This window comes from Muscardinus avellanarius, assembly GCF_963383645.1.
Source record: "Muscardinus avellanarius genome assembly, chromosome: 1".
Taxonomy (NCBI): Eukaryota; Metazoa; Chordata; class Mammalia; order Rodentia; family Gliridae; genus Muscardinus; species Muscardinus avellanarius.
This window is the reverse complement of record NC_137786.1, coordinates 201734030-201761523: the sequence shown is the minus strand read 5'-3', so window position 1 is coordinate 201761523 and position 27494 is coordinate 201734030.

Here is a 27494-nt window from a genome sequence, read left to right as displayed (position 1 = left end):
AGGAATTCTGATCATACGACTTCATCTCAGAGCTCACATGTGGCATTCAGGAACAAAGCTAGGGTGAAAATGATCAGCTTTGGAGCCATGCAGTATAGTGAGAGCCAGGTACTGCTATTTTCTAGCTCTGTAAACTTCAGTAAGACTTTATCTTCCCTGAACCTCACATCCTCAAGTGAAGAGTGGAGAATCAGGCCATCAGTCTACAGAATTGTTAGGAGGGTGATGCCTGACACTTAAAAAAACATTCAAACATTTGTTAGTTTTTCATCACACCCTTTACCTCTTGCACTTTATTTTTTCTACATTGAGGTAGTAGAGAGCTCTTCTTTTAATTTCATGGCTCAAATATTAAACATAGTAGCCAAGCCTGCCTTACTCAGCACCTTCAAAATAGCCCATTGTCCCCACTGTGGCTGTCCTTCAGCAGGCATGGCCTGTGTCTTGACCCTTGGGACTACCACTAAGCGTAGTGCTTTGTTAGGAAGAGAACTGGCCTCACTATATCACACATCATAAATTCCAGTAATGTGGACCTACTTTAAAGAGAAAAATTATCTCTGGACTTCTAGCGTTAAGAAATCAGCTTTAGGAACGTGCTTTTTAAACATGTGCAACACAAAGCTAAACATAAACTCCATATGCTTCAAGTCCTTACAACGTATAAATAGACAACCAATTTAAAATTAAATATAAGCCAATTTTAAAAGTAGTAAAGTTTAAATTAACACTACATTTATATGACAAATGATACTATTTTGCTGAACTAAATGGCCACTCTGTGTTGTAGGGTATGCTTCCAATACTACTTATCATATAATTGTCTAGTTCTCTCACCATTTTTATCTATTAGAAGTACTGTTAATCCTCTCGATTATGTGCTGTTATAGTGTTTAGTTTTGATATGTAATGATTAAGGCACATAGTCTGCCTGCCTCTATTAATAGCTGGCAATAACTAAGTTAGTACTACTTAATAACATCACCAAACATGTAAGTGGAATTTATTGTGTTCCAGGCATCATTCCAATATATTAATTCATTTAATACTCATAACCATCCTATAAATGAGGTGCTTCAATTTTCTCCATTTTACAGATGAGGAAACTGAGATACAGAAAGACAAAATAATGTGCCCAAAGTCACACATATAATTTCTGACTTGGAATTCAAACCCAGGCACCCTAGATTCAACATCCTTGTTCTTGACCAGTGATAATCTTTCAAGTTGACTTATAAATATAAACAGAAAATAAATATGGGAAGTGAAAATATGTGGTAGTTTTCTATTATAAGTTCTTTGTGGTTATGGAAATCATCCAGAATATGCCTATATTGCTTTTTTTTTAGAGCACTATAAAAACAAACATTTTTTCTTCTAATTTCCATAGAGAACTCATGGAATCTGGAGAATACATCCATGGGAGTTTGTAGAACTCAACTCAAAACAAAACTTATTAAGCAGCAGATAATGGCCTTTTGGAAACACTGAAACCCAACTGTAATAGCACATCCTCTTAATCAGCTTTACTTTTCTAACTTCATATTTGAAAGATAGATGTATTGGATTTCCTGCCCCAAATGATTTCAAGCCAAGATTGGATAACTGTTTAGCAAAGATATGGTTGTAAGAATTCGTGCATTGCCTGAAAATTTATACTAAATGATCGTTAAAATATTTCCAACTCTGAGCATCCATAGCCATGATTTTATGAACTAAACATACTTCCTAAGGTTGGAGAAATAACTAAGAAGATGAGATTAGCAGAAACTACTTTCCCAGAAGTTCAGCCCTGAGTAGTTGGTCCTTAGACCTGAGCGCATGTACAACAGGGTCTCAAATGAAAGGCCTTACAGAGCTGGTGCACAGACTTCTGAGGCTCAGTGGAGCCTCTTGTTGCTGGTACCTATGATGCGCAGCCCAAGGCTACCCCAGAACTACCAACATAGAGTATGTGTATCCAATTTAACATCTGAAAAATAAATCAATTTTATTCATTAGCAAACTAATGGGAAAATCCATTTGATTATCTCAATAGATGTAAGAAGAAAACACTTGACAAAATTCAAAACCTATTCATGATAAAAGCTATCAATCAACTAGAAATAGAAGGGAATTTCTTTGACTTGATAAAGGATATCTGTGAAAAATCTTAGGCTAAGATTAATGTATTTACACTCTACTCAGAAACAAAGCAAGGATGACTGTTATTTTCTTTTCTATTAAACACTGTACTAGATGTCCTAGCATGCACAATAAAACAATAAAATGATATAAGGAACATATAGATTGAAAAAGAAATATTAAAACTGATTTTTTTCACATACAACATGATTGTGTGCATAGAAAGTTCTAAAACACTATAATAGAGCTACCAGGGATAGCAACAGTTTTAACAAGGGTTCAGAAAACAATGTACATAAAACTTCACTGTAGTTCTATATACTTGCAACAAAAAACGGGAAATAAAATTTTGAAAATATTATTTATAGTAGCACCAATAAATATTAAATATTTAGGGATAAATTTAACAAAACATGTATAAGACCTATAGAGTAAAAACTAAAATACATTGCTGGGAGGTTAAAGACTTAAATATTTGGACAAAAATCACATATTGATGGATTTAAAGACTCATAATTTCTTTGTATGCTAAATCAATAATTATTAAGAGAACTGATAAATATGAACATCCTTAAACTTAAAACTTTCTCATCAAAAATGCAATAAGGAAATTCAAAGGTTAGCCATAGATGAGAAAAGTATCTTAATTCATGTATCAAATAAAAGACTCTTATTCAAAATATAAAAAGAATATTTACAACTCAGTAGCAAATAACCTGATTAAAAATGGGCAAAAGGTATGACCAGACATTTCTCCAAAGAACATATATATTATTCAGTAAGGACACAAAAAAGATGCTCGATATCATTAACCATTTGGGAAAATTAAAATTAAAGCCATAATGAAAGAACATTACTTACTCATAAAAATGGCTAAAATATTTAAAACCTCACAAGCATATAGAACAACTGGAACTCTCATTCCTTATTAGTGAAAAAGTAGAATGACAAATTTACAATTTTAGAAAGTAAAATTGATAGGAAAGTAAAACTCTTGGGGAAAAGGTCTCTTTCTCCTCCTCCTCTACCTCTTTCTCCTCCTCTCCCTTCTCCTCTGCCTCCTCCTTCTCTTTCTTCAACAAATTAAAAATACTCAACATACAATACAGTAATTCTACATCTAGGTATTTACCCAAGAAAAATTAAGAGATAACCACGCAAAGAGTTTTACATGAATGTTTATGGCAGCTTCTTTCACAGTTCAAAACTGGAAATACTGCCGGGCGTGGTGGCCCACGCTTGTAATCCCCGTGCCTGGTAGGCGGAGACAGGATGATCACGCAGGTTCAAAGCCAGCTGCGCTGGCTTAAGAGACCCTGTTTCCAAATTAAAAAAAAAAAAAAAGTATAAAAAAATAGGTCTGAAGTGTAGCCTGGAAGTAGAAGGGTTTCCAGTACCACCAGGCATCGGAGCCTGCCAAGGGGTTAGGCCAGTGCAGGGGCCAATGGCTGGTATCGGAGCCTGCCGTGAGGCAAGGCCACTACTGGGGCCTCCAAGGCCAGGATCGGAGCCAGCTGAGGGGTTAGGCTGGTGTCGGGGCCAGCGAGACCAGAATCGGGGCGTCCCATGAGGCAAGGCCGCTGCTTGAGCCAGCAAGGTCTGGATCACTCCACCGGGTAGCCAGGCCACTACTGGGGCCGTCAAGAGTGGGATCGGTACTTGCAACGCGGCATGCACAGAGAAATATCGCAGAAAATAAAAATCAGATGCTTCCCCTAATCAGCAATAACTAGGAGGAAAGGGACAACAGGAAGAGGTCGAGCTATAGAAAGGGCCCTCTAGTGAAGCAACTAAGGTGACCAATCAGAGGGTATGGAATAGGGGAGGATGGAGCCTCTTTAAAACGCAGGAGGTACATAAACAAATGTATCAAAGTTAATCACCAAACAAGCATGGGATCCAGGGAGGGGAAGGGAATGGGATGGGGGCTGGATGAGGGCTAATTGGATGATGTGTGCTTGTATATCCTCTCAAGTCTTGTATTCCAATGTGATATATGATTACAATGCACCAATTTTAAAAAAACTGGAAATAATCTAAATTTCCACCAACATTTGAATAAATAAACAAATTATGTTTATTCGTACAGCAGAATACAATTCAGCAATAAAAAGGAACAAGCCGTTGATACACATATGATATAATGAACCTCAAAAACATTATGCTACACAAAAGAAACTAGACATGAAGGAATACAAGCTGTATGATTCTATTCACATGCATTCTAGAACAGTCAAAGTTCACCTATCTATTGTAACAGAAAGTGTATTGGTTTTTGCCTGTAGATGGAGAGTGAATAATGACTGAAAGTGACATGAAAGAACTTTGGGGGTTGCAAGAACTGTTCTACATTTAGATTGTGGTTTAATTACACGGGCACATATATCTGTCAAAATTCATTGAATGACATATTTGAAATGGGTGTGTATTATTGTTGCAAATTATTCTTCAATAAAGTTGATCTTAAAAATGGAAGCTGGGCGTGTTGGTGCACGCTTGTAATCCCCGCGCTTGGGAGGCAGAGACAGGAGGATCGCTCAGGTTCAAAGTCAGCCGCGCTGGTTTAGGAGACCCCGTTTCCAAATTAAAAAGTATAAAATAGGTCTGGGAGTGTAGTCCGGAGGTAGAAGGGTTTCCAGAAACCCCAATACCACCAAAAAAACAAACAAACAAACAAACAAAAAAAGGAAAGTTAATCGAAAAGATTAATAAACTGAGCTAGGTGCTGTGGCCCACTCATGCCTATAAGTCCAGTAGTTGAGAGCTGAGACAGGTGGATCACAGGTTTGAGGCAATTCAGTGAGACCCTGTCTCAAAATTTTAAAAAGGGAGCATGGGGGCTGTAGCTGTAGCTCAGTGGTAGAGCACGCTAGGTTCAATCCCCAGAAACAACGCCCTCCAAAATAATCAGTAAATGTAATAGATACAAAATAAATTTACTGTATTAGTTTGTTAGAGCCTTACATTAAAGTACAGAGACTAAGGTGTAAACAACAGACATGTTTTGCCTCACAGCATCAATGGCTAAAACTTGGAGATCAAGATATCAACAAGTTCTATTTCCTCTGAGGCCCCTTGGCTTGTAGATGGTTGTCTTCTCTTGATTTTAGATAGTGGTCTCTCTGTGCATGTCTGTGAACTCATCTCCTCTTTTTGTAGAGACTTCATCCATATTGTATTAAGATGTACCTGAATGACCTAATTGACCTTATTTTCCTCCTTCAAAGCCCTATTTTCAGATACAGTTACACTCTGAGGTACTGAGAATTAGAATTTTATATCAATTTTGTGGGGACATAATTAAACCCATGACTCTTATACAACTAAAATTTATTTTTATTTAATAAGTGTATGGTAGCTATAATATTGGTGAGTCTATTTTTAATTTTATTTTATTGGTGCACTGTATTCATACATCATAGTGGGATACAAACTTTTGTAGACATACATGCACACATCGCCCAGTCAGCCCCCACCCGATCCCCACCCCATTCTCTCCCCATCCCTCCCTCCCATGCTTGGCTTAGTGGTTGACATCTAGTATTATAGCAATTTATCCAAAATTAAAAATGATAATCTCACATAACAGTTTCATTTGTCTGATACCAAGCTTTTGATGACTTAAAGATAACATTTCAATATTTCTTTTTGCTTTCTTTCTTACCAGAGAATATTTTTTTCTTTTTTTTAGGTGAAACTATCATATATTTATTTTTCAGAAAAAAATCTATCCTGATATGGAATATGGACTCTAGATACCCAAAACAATCTCGAAGCAAAAACAAAGCTAGAAGATGTATATTTTCTGATTTCAAACCATATAAAGCTACAATAATTGAAACAGTGTAGTACTGTTCTAAAGGCAGATATATAGACCATTGGAGTTAAATACAAGCCTAGAGCTAAATTCTTCCCTATATTGTCAAGTTATTTTTGACAAGGTTTCCACGAAGATTTGGTGGTGGAAATAATACTCTTTTAACTAAATATTGTTAAAAAATAATAATTACATGGAAAAGAATAAAATTGGACCCTTACCTAATCCCATATACAAGTATTAACTCAAAATAGATAAAAGACCTAAATATAAATCTTAAGACTATAAACTTTTAGGAGAAAATCTGGGTCATAAAACCTCACAACATTGAAATTGGCAGTGATTTCTTGGATATGATTTCAATGGCACAGGCAACAGAAGAATATACAAACTCCCTAAAAAATAAAAGAAAATATAGTATATCCAAAGACAATGTAAACAGAGTTAAAAGTTACTAATAGAATTGGATAAAATATTTCCAAATGCTATATCTGAAGGTATATTAATATTCCAACTAGAAATCCTAAAAATTAACAACAATAAAGGCAAACAATACAATTTAGAGATAGGTAAAAGACTAACATAAATAATGAATCTCCACAGATAACCAATCTTAGTTGTCTGTTGGATGGAAACTCTTGTTTCTCTGGTTCTGGTGAGTGTTACCTATTTCTTCTTTGTAGTTAATCTCTTTGAGTATTTTCTCTAGCGCTGGGTTTGAAGACATAAATTCCTTCAGTTTCTGTTTGTCATGGAAGCTTCTTATTTCTCCATCTAATTTGATAGAAAGTTTTGCTGGATAGGAAATTTTTGGCTGGAAGTTGTTTTCTTTCAGAGTTTGGAATATGTTACTCCAAGCCCTTCTGGCTCTCATGACTTGGTTTGGGAAGTCTGGAGTGATTCTAATTGGTTTGCCTCTGAATGTCACTTGGCCCTTTGTTTTTGTTGCCTTTAAGATTCTCTGCTTGGCTTCCACATTGGTCATTTTGACAATTATATGGCGTGGGGATCCTCTTTTCGGATCCTGTCTAAAGGGAGTTCTATAAGTTTCCTGGATCTGTGTATCAACCTCTTGCTCTATATTTGGAAAAATTTCTGCTATTACTTCCTTGAAGAGATTGTTGATCCCTTTGGTATCACTTTCTTTTCCCTCCTCTATTCCAATTATTCTTAGGTTAGCTCTCTTAAGATGGGCCCATATTTCTTCAATGTCAGATTCCTGCTGTTGGATATCTTTTTCTAGATTAGAAACTATGCATTCATTTTTTGATTGCTCATCTTCTAAGAGCGAGATTCTGTTCTCCATGTGGTCTAATCGGTTGTTTGTGCTTTGAATTGAGGTCTTTACTTCATTAATTGCATCCTTTATCTCTTTTTGGCTCTCTCTGAGTTCTTTTCGAAGCACCTCTATTATTTCTACAGTTATTTTCCTGATTTGATCTTCTAGAAATCTCTGATTTTCTGTTTTATCAGGTTCTGATGTTGTGGGGTTGTGCACATTCATTACTTCAGTGTTATTCCTCTTTCCCATGATTTCGGAGGTTTGTGCCTTCTCTGGGTTCTTCCCTTGGGTCACTATGGCTTCACTTAAGGTGCTCTGGATCTCGAGTCTGTATTATCTCAGACCCCACTACTCCTTTACTGGGTTGTATCACAGAGTCTCCGACCCAGGGAGTCGATAGAGGCTGCTTTAAACTATGGGGGGTGCCAGGTTGCACGCTCTCCTATGGTGTGATATCTCTGCCACCACCACTCCCTCACTGGGTCAAGTCCCAGGAGGCACAATACTGGGATTTCTCCTCTGTGGCCCGCAATTTGACTCACTGTTCTTGAGTACGTAGATGTAGCTGTACTGGACTCGGTGAATTCACTGCTCCTGCCGCCGCCGGTGGCAATATGGCGCCTCTGCCACGCCCTCGGCCATGAGGCTGGCGTATTTTTTCTTCTTTGGTTTTGATTTCCACTCTGAATCCCTGCAGCGTGTGCTGAGCTCAGCCACTGGGAGCTTTAAATGCTGTCTGCGCCAAAAGATCCCGCCTGGCTGTTCCGCATCGGCTCACCTCGGCTTGCTGTAGCTGTCCGCTGAGTTCGCCGCTGCCGCCGGCAGTATGGCGCTGCTGCCGCGTCCTCGGGCGCGTTTGTCTCCTCTGTGGCCCTGAGCTCTGTTCCCAGTCCGCTTTCTCTCTGGAGCCTGGTGGTTTTTTTGTTTTTCTGGTGATGGTGTTTTCTGGCTATGAAAGGCGCTCTTTTTGTGGTAATGGAGATTGGTTGTTAGCGGGACTCTTAAGCCCCGCTTTTCTCGGTCGCCATCTTCCCGGAAGTCCTCTATTGGTGAGTCTAGATTTGGATGTTACAGAACTCTCTAAGAGAATGATTGGTTAACATGTGTGTTTTTTTTTTTTTTTTTTGACTGGCCAAAAAAAATTTGTCATCAGCCAGACATAGTGGCACAAGCCTGTAATCCCATGTTCTTGGGGGACTGGGTGTAGGAGGATCACAAGCCTGAGGAACTTTTCGAGACTCTGTCTCAAAATAAAATGTAAAAGGGGTGAGAGTATAGCTCAACGGTAGAGTGCTTGTAGCACAAAGACCCTAGATTCACTCCCCTGTATCACAAAATAAAATGAAAACCCTTTGTCTTTACTCTGTGGGATAGCCTAACTTTTAAAATAATTTTACTGGTGGATTGTAATTACATATCATAGTGAGGTTTAAAGTGATACAAACACACATACACACAACAGTCGTGTATTTTTTGTCTCTATCCCACCCCAGTCCCCCTTTTCTAGTCTCCTTTCAACTATTTTACTGGTCTCCCCTCATTATCTGAAGTCCCTTTTGTTTCCTATTTTCTCTCTAGCTTCCACATAGAAGATACAGAAACAAATCTTCATACTTATAGCCAGTTGATTTTTGACAAAGGTGTCCAAAACATACACTGGAGAAAAGATAGCTTTTTCAACATATGGTTTTGGAAAAACTGAATATCTATATGTAGAAGAATGAAGTTCGCCTCTATCTCTCACCCTGCATAAAAGTTAACTCAAAAGATGGATCGGAAACCTAGAAATTAGAACATAAATAGCAACTACCAGAAGAAAATGTAGGGCCAATTGCCCAACATATAGGAACTGGTAGAGACTTCCATAATATGACCTAATTTTAAAAAAAGAGTGAAAGTAGAAAGGCTAAAATTGGAGGAGAGATCGGTGGTAGGAACACAGTTGTTTGAATGGTAAACTTTCAAACAAAATTATGAATGGATAAAAAGCATCTTTACATTTTTTGTGTGTCAAGAATCTGGGTACATTATAACTTAGACTGTGAGAGTTTAAGAGCAGTCTTTCCATTTTTACCCTATGGAAAAGGAAGGTTTGGAGGATCCCCTCCCTTTTCCAAACCATAGATTTGCAGGGTGCTTGGGGCTGACACTACTGAAGTTACAACTCCTTGAAGTATTTCTTTCTCTTTTTTTCCAAAAAGGAACCAAAAAGGTTACACTTATATTTCGTGGCATAAATAGAACTCTTCAAAAAGATGTTTCTTGTTCAAGAGATAAAAATCATTTCAGATGTCAAATGGGAAACCCAATGAGTTGATTTCCTGTGACAACATTCCCATAGAGGGAAGAGGAATAGCATCTGAGGGGAAAAAATGGGGCACATCAGTATAAAGGAAATCTTTCTTTTATTGATAGCCTCTTCAGAAACACTGTGAATGATTTCACCCTCTTAGAAAAATAGTTTGGGCTAAGCAATTACCTTTATAGCAAAGGTTAAGCAACAATGAACTCTACCTTTAGAATGAAACCATTAACAAAATCTCTTCTGAACTCTGAAATATGCTATTTAAGGCCAATTAAGATTTCTCAGCCAGTGGCATCAATCACCTGGCACCTTTGAAAGAGCATTAGCAAGCACGGGTAGGTATGCAGGTGCATTCAGTGCTTCCCCATTCCTGTCGAAAAATAGAGAAAAATTACTCTGTTTACTCCATTTACAGCATGACAAAGAGGTGAGAAATACCCGTAACCCCCACTCCCACTACAAATCAGGCAGCCCCCAAACAGCTTTCTAAGAATCAAAGTTGAGGAATGACCTGCTAGGTAGGCTTTCTGGCAAAGAAAGCCTACAGTTCACGGATACTGATAGTAGGAATATTTGTTGGAACAGAGGTAGAGCAGGGAAAGATGGCTCCTTTTCTTGGATAGGCTGGGAAGCTACCTTGTTTATGTAAAGAATTGAGATGCTTAAGTTCCATGTTAAGAAACTGGTGAGCTAGGCATAGTTGTGCACACTTTAATCCCAGCATTTGGGAGGCTGAGACAGGAGGATCAGGGTTCTCAGACAGCCTCAGCTAATACTTAGTGAGGCCCTTGGCTACTTGGTTAAGATCCTGTTTCAAAATAAAGAATAATAATAAAAAAAAAACAGGGCTGGGGGTGTAACTCAGAGGTGGAATACCCCCTGGGTTCCACCCCCAGAACTGCAATAAACAGACAAACAAACAAACAAACAAACAAACAGAAAAAGAAAATAAACCGGTAGAAGGAAGCAGTATTAGAAATTTTTAGTGATACTGCTTAAGACTAATAAAATATTAAGTCCTAGATGTGTTGAGCATATGTCTGGTTTGCCAGAGAAACTCCCATTTACTCTCTCTCTCTCTCTCTCTCTCTCTCTCTCTCTCTCTCTCTCTCACACACACACACACACACACACACACACACACACACACACACTACACAGTACTGGAGATTAAACTCGGGGGAATTCTACTTTCAAGATGTATTCCCAGTCATATTTTATTTCTCACTTTGAAACAAGTTCTTACCAAGTTGCTGAGGGCCTCACTAAATTGCTGAGGCTGGCCTCAGACCTGCAATTCTCCTGTCTTATCCTTCCAAGTATGGGGACCATTTACTTTGTTGTCTTAGTGTCATTATTAATTAAACTTCCTTTCGTGACCCAGATGGGAAATGCATTCATCATATAGTCTCTATAGCTCTAGACTATAGACTATATAGCTCCAGTAGATTTCCCTTAAATTGCTCAATGGAGGATGTGGGAGAAAAGGAAAGAGCTTGGCCACACTTTCTCTCACATAATAAACACCAGCACGGAGCAAGCCCTCACCTGTCACGGTGCAGGACCCAGTGACAATAGCAACAATAACACTGGAGCTGCTCCATGGGAACAGTAGCAGTGACAAAAGAAGGACATTCTCATGACTTTCAGTGAGATGGTGGAAGCCATCTGGACACAGGCAACAGGGAGTTAGAAGTCTTTCCGGCCTTAGTACTCCCCAGATTACTGGGTGGTATTCACGATGGAAGACCATTACTCTTGCCTTTTGAATGGTCCTAAAGCCACTTTCATAGGTACCTGCAGAGCCACTTTCATAATGCTCTTGGAGAATTCCACTCATGGGATTTATTGTTCTGCAGCCATAATTCGAATTTTCTAATAATCATTAACTTTGCTTTTGTATTTGGTAAGTTGAGTCTGGTAGGACAGTAGAGTGCGCTGCAGGGATCTGGAGTTTGGGTTCATATCTACCCGGCCCCTTGTTGCCTCCTTGTCCACGCAGTGTGGGTTCTTAGCAGTCCTCTCTTCAGCTCTCAAGCACTGGCCTTCCTGGTGTCCCTTTCCTCAGCCATGCCCAGTGATTACCGCTGCCTCTGGTAGGGGCCTAGGGGCTGGTGCACTAGGGTCCAAGTTTCAGTGAGGCATGGTTGCCTCTCTTTCTGTCCAGGACTTTATTGCCTCTCCATCCCTTTTTGCTGGCACTGAGAGTGCCCTGGGACAGGGTTTGCAATCACTTGAGTATCAGGCATACACTGTGAATTCTATGGGAAGGGGAGAATGACTTCCCGGTCACCAGCCTGGGATTGCATTGATGGCAAGAGAGGGACCCCTGCAGCCAATGAGCTGCTCATTTACCTAACAACTAGCAGAGCAGTACGCTGGGTGCAGATATACATCTATATCCACCTGATGAGAATTCCAGTGCTTGGGGAGAATATAACATTAAACAGAAAAGAAAAAATACCATGACAGATTGATAGAATGAAAGACACAAAGAAGTGTTATATTTTAGTACCTTTAACAAGGTATTTTTCCTGACTCTTGGACAAGAGTCCCATATTTTTGCTTTGCATTGAGCTCCTCACATTGTATAGCTATCCCTAAATATTCCTCTTATGAAACCACCATGACAAGGGCCTTTCAGAGAATAATCTGTATCCCTCTGGCTGCCAGGCAAGCCCCTGTCTCTCTTGGTTGTCCTGTGGCATCTCTTTGAGATGGATCCCACCTATGGATCCAGTTCCTTCTCTTGACCCCTCACCCAACGTCCTGCATATGAATGCTTTTCTAGGATCCCCTCCCCTAGACAGTGTGTGTGTGTGTGTGTGTGTGTGTGTGTGTGTGTGTGTAGTGAGGATCGAACCCAGAGGCATTCTACCTCCAAGTTACATCCAGTGGAACATACTGGTCTGATAGGAGGGACCAGTATTTACACTTTTTATATTTTGCTTTGAAACAAGAGTCTTGCTTGGTTACTGAGACTGTCTTTGACCCATCAATCTTCCTGTCACAGCCTCTGTATTTTATACAGGTGTGTGCCACCATCCTCCTCCACCCCCACCCCCACCTTCAGAGCTCCCTCTGTATCTTGAATCTCTTCCTTGCTCCAGCCCATTTTCCATTACTGGTCCCTCCTATCAGACCAGTATGTTCCATTGGTTTAAATCAGTCATTTTATTAAATAATTCAGAGTTCTCATCCCCCTTTAGATATTTGTAAAACATTTGGTGCAATAGGAAGGATGTGCTATTTAGAGTCACATGTCCTGGACTTGCTCCTGGCTCTGTTATTCAGCAGATGCATGGACTTGAGTGGTTTGTTTTACTTCCCTGAGCCTGTGATTTCTCATCTGTAAAGTGGGAAGGCAAAGTTTGATCTCCAGTTCCCTGATTACCCAGGTGGGTCGGGCTATCCAGAATCAGATCTTAGTTTCTTTGGGGTAAAATTGGGACTCTATAGCTGCCTTTCTGGACATACTCAAAGCCTTCATCACATTGTTCTTTAGGTCAGAATTTTTTTTCCCAGGAAACTTAAAAGATTTCCTTCGTTCTTTCAATTCTCTTACTCCTAGCCAATCTCCTTATCTTCCTCCTAGGGGTCCACAGGTAGAGTCTCCATCTCTGTCTAGGCCTTTTTAAATAACCTGCGGTTGGAACAATCTGGTAGCACAAGGAATCTCTCCTAAACCAGCCACTCAGTTCCATGAAATGGAAGAGGCAACATATGTATCCCCTAGAATCACACCTTCTACCCTAAACCTCTTGTCTAGCTCAGATTCTCAGGCTCTGTAAGACCCCAACCAACCACCTCTTTGAGTGGAGAGATATTCAGCACCCCTACTGTGCTTTCCTCCTTGCATGTCTTGTCCAACCTCCTATGTACCTTTGGCCTGCATGAATAAAAGGCATGATGCTTAATTATGTGCTCATCATAATCACTGCAAAAAGAAAAGTTTTGACAAAGCATTTCACCATAATATATATTTCCAGGATGAACTCAAAGCTGTAGGTGGTGGGAGAACCCACTCTGGCATCTTCTTCCTCCCCTGGGAAGGAGGGAACAGCCATAGACTGCGCCTGCCTGCCTGCCTGCCTGCCTGCCTGCCTGCCTGCCTGCCTGCAGGATTACGGTGGAGAACCAAAGACATTGGGATGCTGAGTGAAGCTCCTGCAGATCAGAGAGATTTTGTGAGTGAGGCTCTCAAACATGGCTGGCTTACTTCCCGTATGGTTTTACACTGAGGGGGATTTATGTCTTGGCTTTTCCTGTCAGAGGCCTCGAGTCACCCTCTGGTGAAGAGTCTAATCCCCAGGGATTTGGGTGTAAAGACAGAATGGCTCAGGCCAACCCCTCGCCCCTGGCATCCCAGCTCCACAGCAAAGGCAGTGCTCTGCGGCCAGGCAGGATTCAGAAGTGAGGGCCGCACCTGGCTGTGAAATCAGCCTAGGGGAAATCCACAGGATTATGGGTTTTAAGAAATGACCTTTCTGTGGTTCTGGTTCTCAGTTGAAAAAGCCCACAGGTTAGTGGGTCAAAATTTTTTGTGGTCTTTGGACTATATACAGTGAGATGATCCTAGGTCAGAACAATTGTAATCTGGGCTTTTATTGTCCAGCACTAGGTCTGCTCTGATTATAGGTACTCACCAGAGAAACTGGAATTCTGAGAGATGAGATGGGGAGATACTCATAGTGAGGGCAGAAGAGCCCTGCCATAAGGGAGGAGTCCCAGAGCACTCAGCTATTTGGAAGCTTTTATTACATATTTCCTCCATCTAGTCTGCCACAGGGCTGGGCCCCTCCTTTCCATCTCCATTACCACTCCCTTATCGAAGGCCTCATAATCTCCAGCCTGGACCAGGACAGTATATTTTTATCCTTCCATCTTCTTCCAGCATTGACCAACTTTTCTACCACCCAAATGCTTCCTTCAAATTGCCACCAAATTGATGTTTCTGAAGGTAGGCATGGTGGCACATACCTGTAATTCCAGAACTTGGAAAGCTGAGACAGGAGGATCATAGATTCATAGCCAGCCTTGGCAATTTAGCGAGGCCCTCTGCAATCTAGCAAGACTATGTTTCAAAATAAAACAGTAAAAAGGCTGGGGGGTTTAACTCAGAGGTATAATACCTCTGTTTCAATCCCCAGTATGACAGTAACAACAACAACAACAACAACAACAACAACAAACAACAACAACAACATGATGTTTCTGAAATGCAAGGCTAATCTTGATTCTCAGTTTTTACAATTCTTCTGACTTCCTCCTAAAGTATTCTTAGTCTTTTAATATGCAGCTGCTTTGACAATCTCAATGCCTGCCAAACTTGGGATATGGTTCCTCATGGGGTCTCCTCTCTCCTTCTCTGAAGTGGCAGGTCACCAGAGATGAAGACATCTCTTTCTTGCCATCAGGAATAATTTGCCCTTCTTTATGTCTGGTAGTGTGTGTTGTCAAAACAACAGGGCTTTATAATATCAAAATGACTTTTAAAAAGAGCATGCTGCCCAAACAATGGCTCTGATGTTTCCTCCTAGGAATATATCAAGGTGTCCTGGAAAATAAAATCCATGCATTCTGTACAAGGTTTTTCACAACTGGGTCCCTGCTGACTTCTGTAACTTCATCTCCCACTGTCTGCCAGCTTACACCATCCCTGTCAATCTCTTGTGCTAGACCCTTGCAACTATTTCACCCACTACACCGTGCTGTTTCTTGTCTCTATGTTTTGAATATGCCATTTTTCTCTACCCAAGCCAGCAAAGACCACCTGCTTGCAATATACTAGACACTACTCTAAGTGCTTTCCATGTTTTAATTCCTTTAACCTTCAGAATTATCCTACAAGTACCACCACTGTGAATCCTATTATAAAAATAGGAAAGCAGTACGGAGAGGTTAAGTGACATCATCTACTCTACCAAGTTAATGGTGCTAGAACCAGGAATGAGTTATGCATTTTGCTCTTAGATTGAATTTATTTAACCATTGTACTATAATTGCCTTTCCTTATGGCTTCAGTATTCCACTCAAACACTACCTCGCCTGTGAAGCGTTTTCTGATAGTCTCTTCAGGTCAAGTTGAATCAATTCTCCTTTGTGCCCTGTACCCCACTGGACCTCACACATGACAATTTTTTGTTTTTGTTTTTGTTTTTGGTGCTGAGGATTGAACCCAGAGACATGCACAGGCTAGGGAAGGAGAACCCCCACCCCAACCTCTGGCATGACTCTTGACAGAATGGCTGGTTCCATCTCCTCATCCATGTTTCTTATGGGTATTCCATGTATGCATTTCTGATATTTAGGCTGACATATTGTAGAGGCTCAATAAAGTTTTGTTGAATAGACTCGCCTCCTTCTATGAATCATTTCCTTCTTTAGCCTCAGCTTTGTGAATCAGCTCTGGCTCTCCATTATCCTTAGCATCCTTTCTCCAAAATATGTTTTTAGCTGCAGAGCACAGAAGAGCAAAGCTTACAGTAATGAAAGGAATATAGAGTTTCAACTCTGGTAAGATCAGCAACATATCGGTAGACATCTGAATTGTTGAGGCCAGCTTTATCTAGCTTCACAGCATGAAGATTATTTCTTAATTGTGACACCAGTGTCATTCATATACATACTGGAGATTGAACCCAAGGGCTTTCTTTCTCCAGGCTACACCTCCAGCCCATTTTCATTTTCTATGCTGAAACAGGGTCTTGTTAAGTCCCTAGGCTGGCCTCGAACCTGAGATCCTCCCATCTTAACCTCCAAAGTACTGGGATTAGCAGCATGTGCCTTTGTGCCGAGTTGTGTTTTATGTATTGCTTTACATTCCAGCATGTGCCATGTGGTCTTTCCGTGTGCTTTTTCTAGAATGGTAGCCTCAGGGTATTAGAAATCTTCCAAAGCAATTGGTTTCCTCAGAGTGACCATTCCAAGATACTCAGGTAGAAGGTTCACGCTTTCTTATAGCCACACCTTAGAATTTCAGAACATCATTTTCCGTTGCATTCTATTAATCAAGCAAAATATTGACATTAGCCCAGATTCTAAAGGACAGTTTCTACCTCTCAATAGGATGAGCAGAAAACAATGTGAAGCCATTTTAAACTTATTGTAATACCCCAAACAAATAAAGCATCAATTAAAAGACAAGTTATAGTACAGAATGTGGTCATTAGAAACCCAGATGAATGGAAAACTCAATATGAGAAGACCTGATCCTCAGAGGAAAGGATATGATAGCCCAGGAAAGAAGAGCTCAAGGCCTTCTCCTCAGAGCTTCAGGTGGGCCTGTGGGTTTTCCATAATAATTAAAAAATTCTTATTTGTTATATATTATTTTCTCTTTTAAGAGGTTTATATCTGCCAACTTATTTAATCCTCATAAATAAAAACTGGGGCCTTCACAGGTTAAATAACATGTCCAAGGCCACACAGCTAGCAAGTAGCAGATAACTGATCTAAACTATGTTCTCTGTGCCTCCACACTCTAAACTTAGCCCAATTGTTTGTTTCTGGTACTGGAGATCAAACCCAGGGCCTCAAGCATCTAGGTAAGTGCTCTACCACTGGGCCATAGTCCAAGCATGATTCTAATATGGTTTGAGTATGACACCCAGAACCCTAACTTAGGACCTGGTTGACCAAGAAGTCAGAGGATGCTGGAAGTGCCTGTGAGTGGGTAAGTCTCTCTCTCTTCATCCTGCCCTGCATCTGTTCGTTTCCTGCTCAGCATCTTCCGCAGACTCTGAAAGACCCATGGAAACAGGGACTGTGCCTGAATTGTTTTCCACTTAATATCCAACATCTGTCAAGGTTCCCGGCATGTTGCAAACACCTACTAGGAGGTGTTGAATTAGCAAGTGGATGAATCACACGTACTTGTCTCCGTGGGTCTGTGTGTGGAAAAAGCCAGGCCTTTGGAGTCAAGAAGACCCAGGTCACAGCCTCAGTTCTATGTTCTAAAAGAATTTCAGCTTACATGCAGTGATGTTTTAAAGTGTTAGATAAAAATGACACATAATTAGAGTTACCTTGGAAGGTCTTTTTGTAAAGATGCCTCTAGTAAGACTAGAGTGTGTCTTTCAGAAGCACATCTTTCTTTCTCCCATTGAGCACCACACCAAGTTGGCTTGTATTTAGGAGACATATCACAATAAAAATATTTACCTTTCAAATTTGGCATCCTTTTCAGCCTGGCAATGGCTGTCTCTTTCAGTAGCATATAGGAATGGAGACCCCACCCACTCAGGCCAACAGCAGTATCACAGCTCCAGAGTGAAATGGTCGATACATTCATGACCTATACTCCTTGTATTTCTACCTAATGCCATTTTGTTATACATTTATATTAATCTATAATTTTACTGTGGTAGGCACTTACTATTTTTAAAGTTCTTTTCTTCATTGGCATTCCCATGAGTTAAATGCTCATAGAAAACCTCAGTTTGCTTCTTTGTCAAGTGATGTGATTGCTCTGACCTGCAAATAAAATGAGGAAGGTGGGAAAGGGAACCAGAAGAAAGATACAAGAAACAAGAGTGGGGCACAAGAGTAGACATAACTCGTACATGTACACTCTCCTTTCTGACTTGCTCATGGAAATATCTCTGAGAATTCTGTCCGATTCTCTGCATTTAATTAACCAAACGCTCTTGTAGTGTTAATACATACCAGGCACTAGTCTAAATACTTTATATATATATGACCCCACTCAATTCTCACATCAGCACTCAGAAGCATACATTTGCTCCCATTTTAGAGAGAGGGAGACTGAGGCCTGGAGAGATGAAGTCATTTGTCCAAGGCCATTAGCTAAGAAGGGACACGCCCATGTGGTCTGGCTCCAGAGGCCATGCCTATAACTTACGGTAAGCTACCTTGCTTACCTTTGTCCACTGGCTTTGCCTTAGACCCTCATTGTGCTAGCCTCTGTGCTGGTTTCCCACCTTCAGTCTTGCCACCCCTAATTCACTCTTCATACTTCCATTCTTTACATGATTTGACGAATCTGCTTTGTCTTGGGTTTGGACCTGCAATTTCTGCTGTCATACTGGTGGCAGAACTTACCTAAACAGAATTTCTTAGAACTCATAATAGAGTTTACAGGACAAACTTTTCCAGGAAACACTGTAAACCCTTCTTCTTACAGGGAAAGGCTCCTTAGTCCATTAAAGGTGCTGGGGAGTCTTAAAGAGCTCATCTTTGTTCAACCCAGCACTTGCTGAATCGACCAAGTACAGACCTTGTTCATACAATGGCTGTTAACATCTGCCAAGGTGAGTGTTTCACAGATCTTGGGAAATGTTAGCCCACAGAATAAAATCTAAAGTCTATATTTTGTCAAGAAGGGCCTCTTTTACAACCCAGCCCGTGTGCCCCTTCATACTATCTCTGACCTTCCTTTCCTCTTCCCGACTCACTGGATTTCCTTTCTCTGAGCCTGCCATCCTCTGTACCTGTCTTTCTGCCATTTTCTCTCTGGAAGCCCCTTATTTCTGTCCTGGTAAGCTCCTAATTGTTTTTTAAAGCCAGTTCTAATATTTCATAATATGTATAGCCTTTCTCACTCTCCAAAGTGGAATTAATACTGACCCTTCTCCTCTAGTTCTCCATAGCTTTTTGTTCACAGGACAGGTTTTTTAAGCCATCATGTTTTCTATCACTTTTCTTTTATCTCATACCAGTTTTATTTTAAAACTCTTTTTGTGTGTGGGGGGGCGGGTGGAGGTACTGGGATGGAACCCAGGGGCATGCTACCTCTGAGCTACATTCCCAGCCCTATTTTTCTTTTAGTCTTTATTTTGAAACAGGGTATCATTGAGTTTCAGAGGGCCTCACTAAGTAGCTGAGGCTGTCTGCGAACCGCGATTCTCCTGTCTCAGCCTCCCAAATGCTGAAATTACAAGTGTGTGCAGCCACACCTGGCTCTAAAACTCTAACTTTTGTGTGAGCCTGATGTGCCAAGATTTGTGAATTTTCTCATTAAGCTTCATAAAAGCTTTATGAAGTAGATGGTTTTATTATTAATAATAATTATTATTTGCATCTTAAAGAAAGGAATCTGAGGTTCAAAGAAGTCAAGAACTTAGAGAGGTTACTTCACTCAGCAACAGATGGAGTCAGGATTTGAACCCAGATCTCAGGAACCCCTTTTATTCATTTTAATTCTACATGTCTATCTTTTCTCTTGTAATGTGATTATTCCAATGATACAGACTCTTCTTACTCACTCTCTACCCTTTGTCCAAGTAAAGGGCCTGCTAAGAAGAATGCAGTTACTGCCTGTGCTTAATAATGGCCAACTAGATGTGGGGCAGAAATGCCTCAACTGAGGCTTCTAGGGCCTTAATACTTCTCCTTTGGCCTGCACCACAATGGCTTAGACCCTGCTCAGGCCTGTAACCTCTGACAGTACAATCTTGGTTCCACAGCTGCTATAATTTGACTGCTGAATGTCTCCCAAAGGCCCTATGTTACAGGTTTGCTCTCCAGGGTGGCATTGTCAGGAGATGATGGAACGTTTAGGAGGTGTGGCCTTATGGAATGTGCTTAGGTCATATGAGGCATACCCTCAAAAAGGATTATAGGATTCTTACCCTTCCTCCTCCCTTTTCCCTATAAAAGGAGCTTGCTTTTTTTAGGTCAGCAGCTTGCTCTCCACATACTCCTACCATAATGTGAATAAACAACAGACCATTGATAACTGAAAACTCCAAAACTGTCAATAAAAATAAACCTTTCCTCTTTATATGTTAATTATCTCAAGTATTTCATTATAGCAACATAAAGCTGACTAATGCAATAGTTCTTATCAAGGACAAGAATCTTATTTGAATCTTCTATGATTTGCTAAGACTTATTTGTTTATTTATGTATTTATGCATGTAGTGCTAGAGATTGATCCCAGAAGAATTCTACCTCCAAGCTACCCCCCAGCCCTATTTTTATTTTTTATTTTTGAAAGAGGGTTTAAATTGCTCAGGGTCTCCCTAAATTGCTGATGCTGGCCTGCATTCTGCAGTTTTCCTGTCTCAGCCTTCCAAGTATTGGGATTACAAGCATGCAACACCACTCCTCGCTTAAGACTGATATTTTAAGTTAATATTTATCAAGTGCTTTCAATATGCCATGCATTGTTTTAAGTATTTTACATGCCCATTCATCATAACAACACTGAAGTAGGTGCTATTATTGCCCTCACCTTGTACAAGGGGAAACTGAGATACAGATGCCAGTCCCACAGCTAGTGAATGGTACAGCCACGATTCCAAGCCAGACAATCTTGATCCAGAGCCCACACTTTGATTTACCACACACACCTGCATTCCCAAAAGCTCATGCGATGAGAAAGTAATAATTCATATTTTACAATGTAAAATGTGGGTTCCTACTTTTGAAATTTTGATGATCTCTCATCTTATTTCCTCCGTGAACCTATTGCTGGCTTAGCCGTACTCCCAAGGAATGAACCACTGAAGTGGGTGCCCTGCCCAGCATTTCATCTCATCTTACCCTCCATCCTACTCCCTTCCCAATCCCACTAGCTTATTATATACCTTTAATACTTGGGAGATTCGCTCCTTTAAAAAAAATAGAATTCAAGCTTTACAAGCTAATTCCCTTTGATAAAGGTTGGGAGAGAGGAACCTGCTTCTGTTTGCTGGGGGATTACGCTGTAGGGACATTAATAGGAGCCACATCAGGTGAACCGTAGACTCCAGAGCCAGAATAAGCCTATAGCCAATTGGACAAGAATTGTGTCATTTATTACCTTATTATCTAAATAGTGTCTTTTGAGTTTCCTGATTCTTAATCCAAGAAATCTCCTCTCAGTGCTCAAGTGGTAAATTATTTATCTGGCTCTCTTCCTCTTTTATTAACCTCATCTCCCTGTGGGAACACAGTAGTTACAAGCAGCTTGCCCCAAACAGAATGGTAGAGCAGAGACAGGAGAGGTTAACCCTGAGCCTTGCAATTGTTTGCAAAGAGATAGTCCCAAAGGGTTGGCAGGAGCCCAGGCTTTAGGAGCAGAGTGTGTAGGTTCAAATCCTAACTCTGCCCTTGCAAATTGTGGGTTATTTGGCCAGTCACTTCACCTCACTTTGAATTAGTTTCTTCAGGTGTAAAATGTGATAATAATATTAACCATTTCACTGGACTCTGAAGATTGTATGTGCGATATATATACAACACTTAAAAATGGTCCTGGCACACAGTAAATGTTTTATAAGGGTCTTTTATTGTTGTTGTGGTTTCTATTGGTAGATGCAGTAGTTATTGGTAAGAAAGGCTGTTTAAAAGTAAAGGATTCATTGAAAACCTTTCATTTATTTTTGTCGATCCTTCTTAATTTTACTTCTTCAAATATTTCCTGCTCAGTATCTGGCTTAATACTGAGGATTTAAGAAGAAATAAGACATAAGTCAGTAAATAATAGATACATAGATGATAAATAGATAAGACTGCCCTATCACTCAGAGGCTAACATTCTTCTTGAGAAATTGGACACATTAACAGGTAACTCCAGTGAAATGTGTTACCTGTTTGGATGAATGCAGAACATTTAGGAGACTTGACTGAGAGAACAACCAGTCTCAAACAATACTAAGAATAAGTAGGGTTGGAGTAGTTGAGCTAAGATAGAAACAGAACTCAAAATGAGATCACAACAGGTGCATAGCATGGTGCACGGAAACAGCCAGCTGTCACTGGGGCACTAAAGCCACGAGGTTTTGCCAGATCACAGCAGAGAGTTTGGGGATGAGGCAGGTGAGTAGAGGCCAAGTCATGGATGAATTGCCAAGTATTCTTGGATTTTGCCTTGGTTTGTTCCATGAATAGATCCCAATGAAACTCATTTCTGGGGGAATTAAAGCTCAGCTGAATGGTACTTCAAGCTCCTCAGAAAGTGCTCTGTTGATAAGCATTATATTTTTCACAGCGGCTGTAATGAGGAAGTGAGTGCTTTACTTCGAGAAAGAAGTCTATTCCAAGCTTGGGCCTGATGAACTCAGAATAAAGAACTCTGTGTTCTAGTTATCTTTGTGACAAAACGAAACAAAAACACTCTCAAACATAATGGTTTAAAAATTATTAATACATTTCATTGTCCTATGTGTTGATTGGTTTAGCTGTGTGATTTTTATTTGTCATTTGTCATAAAATTGCAGTATACATTAGCCAGACTGCACTTAACTGAAAGTTCTACAAAGCCGGATGTCTGAGATAGCTATTTCCCATGGCTTAGAGTCGATATGGGCTGTTGGTTAGAAGCTTGGTTAACCACAGCATCTTCAGGTGACTTGAACATCTCACAGCATGACATCTGGGTCCCATAAGAGAACTTTCTAAGAGTAAGCATTCCAAGCAGCTCAAGCAGAAGATGCCAGGAAATCACACTACATCAGCATCATTTCCACTGCATTCTCTTGGACGAAGCAGTCACAGAGATCACCCTAATTCAAAGTGGTAGAAAAATACACATTACTTCTTGATGAGAAAAGGACAAGGCTTCATCTCAGAGTAACATGCAAGATGCGGGGTAGCATTGTGACTCTCTTTGGAAAATGCAATCTGCCACAGGGTACAAGGAGAACACCCCCAAAGACTGTGTTAAGAATATGGGCTTAAAGCAGGTGTTATGTTCAAGCAGATACAGAAGCTTTGTATTTACTCTGAAAAAGAATCAATATGGGCTGGAGGCAATTGGCCCTACTTTGTCCTACTGAGGTAAGCCTGGGGTTTCAATCCAATTGTAAATAGCGCCACCTTTCACTTTCAGAAGTATCACAGTTGGGATGATAAATAAAACTGTCACCCTAATAATAAAAATTATCTTCCAGGAATAAGTTTCTTGCTGTCTTCTGTCATTATATTTTCACAATGGGCTTATTTTATTGTTGAAACTTCATTAGGTAAATGTTGACTCTCATTATAGATTATTCTAAATACATGCAACAACATTCAATTTGAACTAGCATAAGTCTAAAATGGAATGTGTTGGATAGGTTCTAAAATATCTTGCAGAAAATAAGGGCAACTAAGTTCTGAGGGAATTAAAACAAAGGGTATTCATATTACCAGGTACTCATGTTTTCTTTTTTTTCTAGACTGATTTTCTCTGCATCTTCAAATACCTCCTATGGTCAGAAGATAGTTATGCATGGATACTATTTCTCTCCTTCAGTTATAATATTCCTGAGACCAGCTTATTACTAATGATTCCTGGTTCCAAATTACTAGTCTAAATTTTCAGAGGTGAAGGACAAACTAGACACTTAGAGGCTTACCTAGTGGGTAGAGGGATACTCTCAGAGACAGTGGCCATGTTAATCCAGGTTCTCCACAAAGTAGATATCAAGACAAGATTAAATTAGAAAAAACTTATGTTAAAGAACATGCCTATGAGATAGAGGATTAAGGGAAAACCATAAGCTCTTGAGGGTAAATCTAATTCCAAGTCAAGGAGAGAGGAAAGGACAGAGGAAGGAAGGAAGGAAGGAAGGAAGGAAGGAAGGAAGGAAGGAAGGAAGGAAGGAAGGAGGAGTAAAAATTTTTTGAAAGAATCTTAGACTAGTTATAAGTCTATGTTCCAAGGAAAGTTCAGCTAGGCCATCAGGGAGTCCTCAAGCCAAGCTTTCCCTCTGAAGAGACACATGTCCACTAGAAACAGACCTGCCTTGGAATCCCCTTTGAGCTTGTCATTGGCTAGAAGTTGCCCATGGGAAGAATGGCCCAAACCAACATGGCAGTGAACTTGAGAGCCCAGTAGTTTAAAGCTACATTAACTGGTGTCATACAATTGAACATCTGAGAAGCCCATTTCTATGACCACAACGATGGCCATTGTGATGCCCCCAAAAGCATATTGGTAGTTGGCTTCCCAGAGTCGTTCAAAACTTACCCAAAGCTTGGCCATAAGTTTCTATTCTACATCCAAAGAGAAGGGAGAGGAAATAATTGAAGGTACATAAATAAGACTGGAAGATGGAATTAGAAATCTCTGAGAGTAAGCATTCTCTCATTTAGCAAATGTCTATTGACTCCTTGCTCTATACAGAGTTCCTGGTTCTAGGAATATGGCAGCGAATAAGCCAGGAATTCTTACTGTAGACTGATAGGGAGACCGATAGCCCAGAAACACAGTAACAATATTCTATGAGAAGTGTTATTGAAGGGATGAACAAAACACGCTAAGCTGTCATGCTAAGCACAAGACTGTGGACTGTCAGGGGAGCCCAAAGGGGACCTTAGCACTATCCTGTGTAACAACTCTCATGTTACATGTAAGGAAATGAGAACCCAGGTTGGTAAAATATCACATCCAAAATCAGAGCACCCCGCTGGTTACTGCAGGTGGGATTTGAGAAGCAGGAACCTTTGAATTCCGCCTTATTTCTGTGCTCCACACCTAACGGCAACTTAATTACTGGCAGTGTTAGGTCAGCATCCCATCCCTCCCAGCAGAGCCAGGGGTTGTTATTATTTGCTTTGAACTATTAGCAACAACACCAAAAGTCTGGATGATTAAAAATCAAGCTGATGATGCTGCCTTTTAGAACTCTTTGAGGGTTTCTGAACAATCAGGAAACTTTAGCCCGTATTTTGAGAATCTGCTGTCAGGGAAGGTCATCTGAATCATATCCATCAAATGTGGGAGATGACTCACCGTCAAACAAATCTCACTTTTAAAAACTTGTCTTTATAAATACGCAAGAAGAAATCACTTCTGTGGCTTTCGAGAGGGTTCTTCATTTCCTCCACCTTCTCTTCCGGTCTCCGCTCTACGCCCTTCAAACAAAAGTCCCCACCAAAGAGGTGTGTATGTCCAGGCCACCCACAGTTTGACTGGCCTCAGGTGCTCAGGGTCCCCCAGTGCAGTTGCCCCCCCCCCCCATTTTGTTCTTCTCTGGCCCTGCTGGGGCTGACTCACTGAAGCCTGAAGGCTTTGTCTCTTCAGGGTTATGGCCTGTGGGGAAGTGAGTTGCTTGCTGGAGCCAGTGGGTAATTAAAGACACGCACGCAGTCCAATGAGAGGCTGGTACTCAGAAGAGGCTCCCAGCCAATTTGGGCCAAAGAGTGAATGTTCCCAAAGAGAAGCCTGGGGCTGCCTTTCCCTTTATTGGGTCATTAGTAGGAGGGGGTCTTCTGGTCACAGTCCTGAGTGTACTTTCTTCCAGATTCTTCTACTGGGTGGTTCCCTTATCTGAACTCCTCCTTGATAGAAGAAGGTGCTTACAGGAACCAATTTGTTTGTCCATTCTCCAGTCTCAGACAAGCCACACAGAGAAGAATATTCTGGGAGACATGGCTCATGGCCTTAGCCAAGTGGATAAAACACGGTTCACTAAGGAAGGACTATATTCAATTTTGTTCAATTTTGCCAGAAAAATTGACACACTATATCCCTCAAGGAGCTGCAGTAAAGGTCAATTTATGGCACCTCTTTGATATTAACCTTCAGGACCAAAAATAAACATAAACAAATAAAATCTATCTTTTGGCCTAGAAGTGGCGTATCTCTCGCCTCCATCTTAAAAATAATTACTTTTGCTTATAGAAAATAAAAAGAATGAAAGTTCGTAATTTTTCTATCTCTAAGATTTCCACTGCCAACATTTTGCCTTATCTTCTTTCATCCTTTTTTGCCAAGACCAAAGATCTAAACATATGTACACATACATGTCTCCCCTGCCCCAATTATTCTGGGGCATATTTCCATGTTAATACTTTTTTTTTTTTTTTTTTTGCGGGTTTGGGGATGAAACCCAGGGGCATTCGACCTCTAGGCTATACTCCCTGCCCTATTTTTTATTCTTTATTTTGAAACCAGGTCTCACTGAGTTGCGGATAGCTGAGGCTGTCTGCGAACCGCAATCCTCCGGTCTCAGCCTCCCGAATGCTGAGATTACAAGCGTGTGCCACTGCGCCGGGCTCCATGTTAATACTTTTTCACTAGTATTTTTACTTTTTTTTTATGGTGCTGAGGTATTGAACCCATGGACTTGCACATGCTAAGAAGATATTCTACCACTGAGTTATACTCCTAGTCCTATAGTATTATTTTTAATGAATACATAATATTTCATGATATAGCTCTAACATTTAATATGAGCAAAATTTTATTTGATATTTAGGTTGTTTCCTATTTTCAGGAAAACCCCTACTCAGGGGCTTTATGCATGCTAGGCAAGTGCTCTACCACTAAATTGAATCCCCAGTCCCAGGAGAGGCCTTTTGATTTTCACCCCGGTCCCTTCTAGGACAATGGGAGTTCAGTTTAGCAAAACGGAAAAATGTTGCTACTTCCTTTAAATCACTGTTCTCAGTCAGCGGTGATTTTGTTCTCCAGGGGACATTTGGCAATATTTGGAGACATTTTTAGTTGTTACAACTTGGGGCTGCTACTGTCATATAAAGGGTAGGGACTAGAGTGGCTGATACACATCCTAGAACACAGGATAGCCTGCCATGACTATGAATTTTCCCATTTAAAGTGTCAACGAGCTGAGATGGGGAGAGTCTGCTCTGAATATTGATCTAATTATTATCAATTCAAGTGAGCTGTTCTTTGGAGGATCTCAAGTCCCCTTCCTCACAGCTCCTGATTGCCACATTTTCACTCCAATTCAGCGGACAGAGAGCCAGTGCCCTTCCGGACGCAGACGTGATGAAGATGTGGCTCTTTCCTGCACTGAATCACACCTTGTATTGCGAAAGCTCTCGTTCCAGGTCGGTGGAAACGGCTTCTCCTTGGGCGTGTTGCTCTTAGCAACCAAACTCCCAGTCTTTATTCAATTACTCAGTCTGCGGTCACGTGCTTTTGAGACACATGGTGCCTCTTAGAGCCGCATTATTCTTTCCCCTGACCTCATAAAATATTCCAAGATCTTGGCTTTTACCTACTATTCTCTTCCCTGCAATGAGCTTCATTACCCCTTTCCCCTTCCACAGTGAACCCTGCAAGTCCC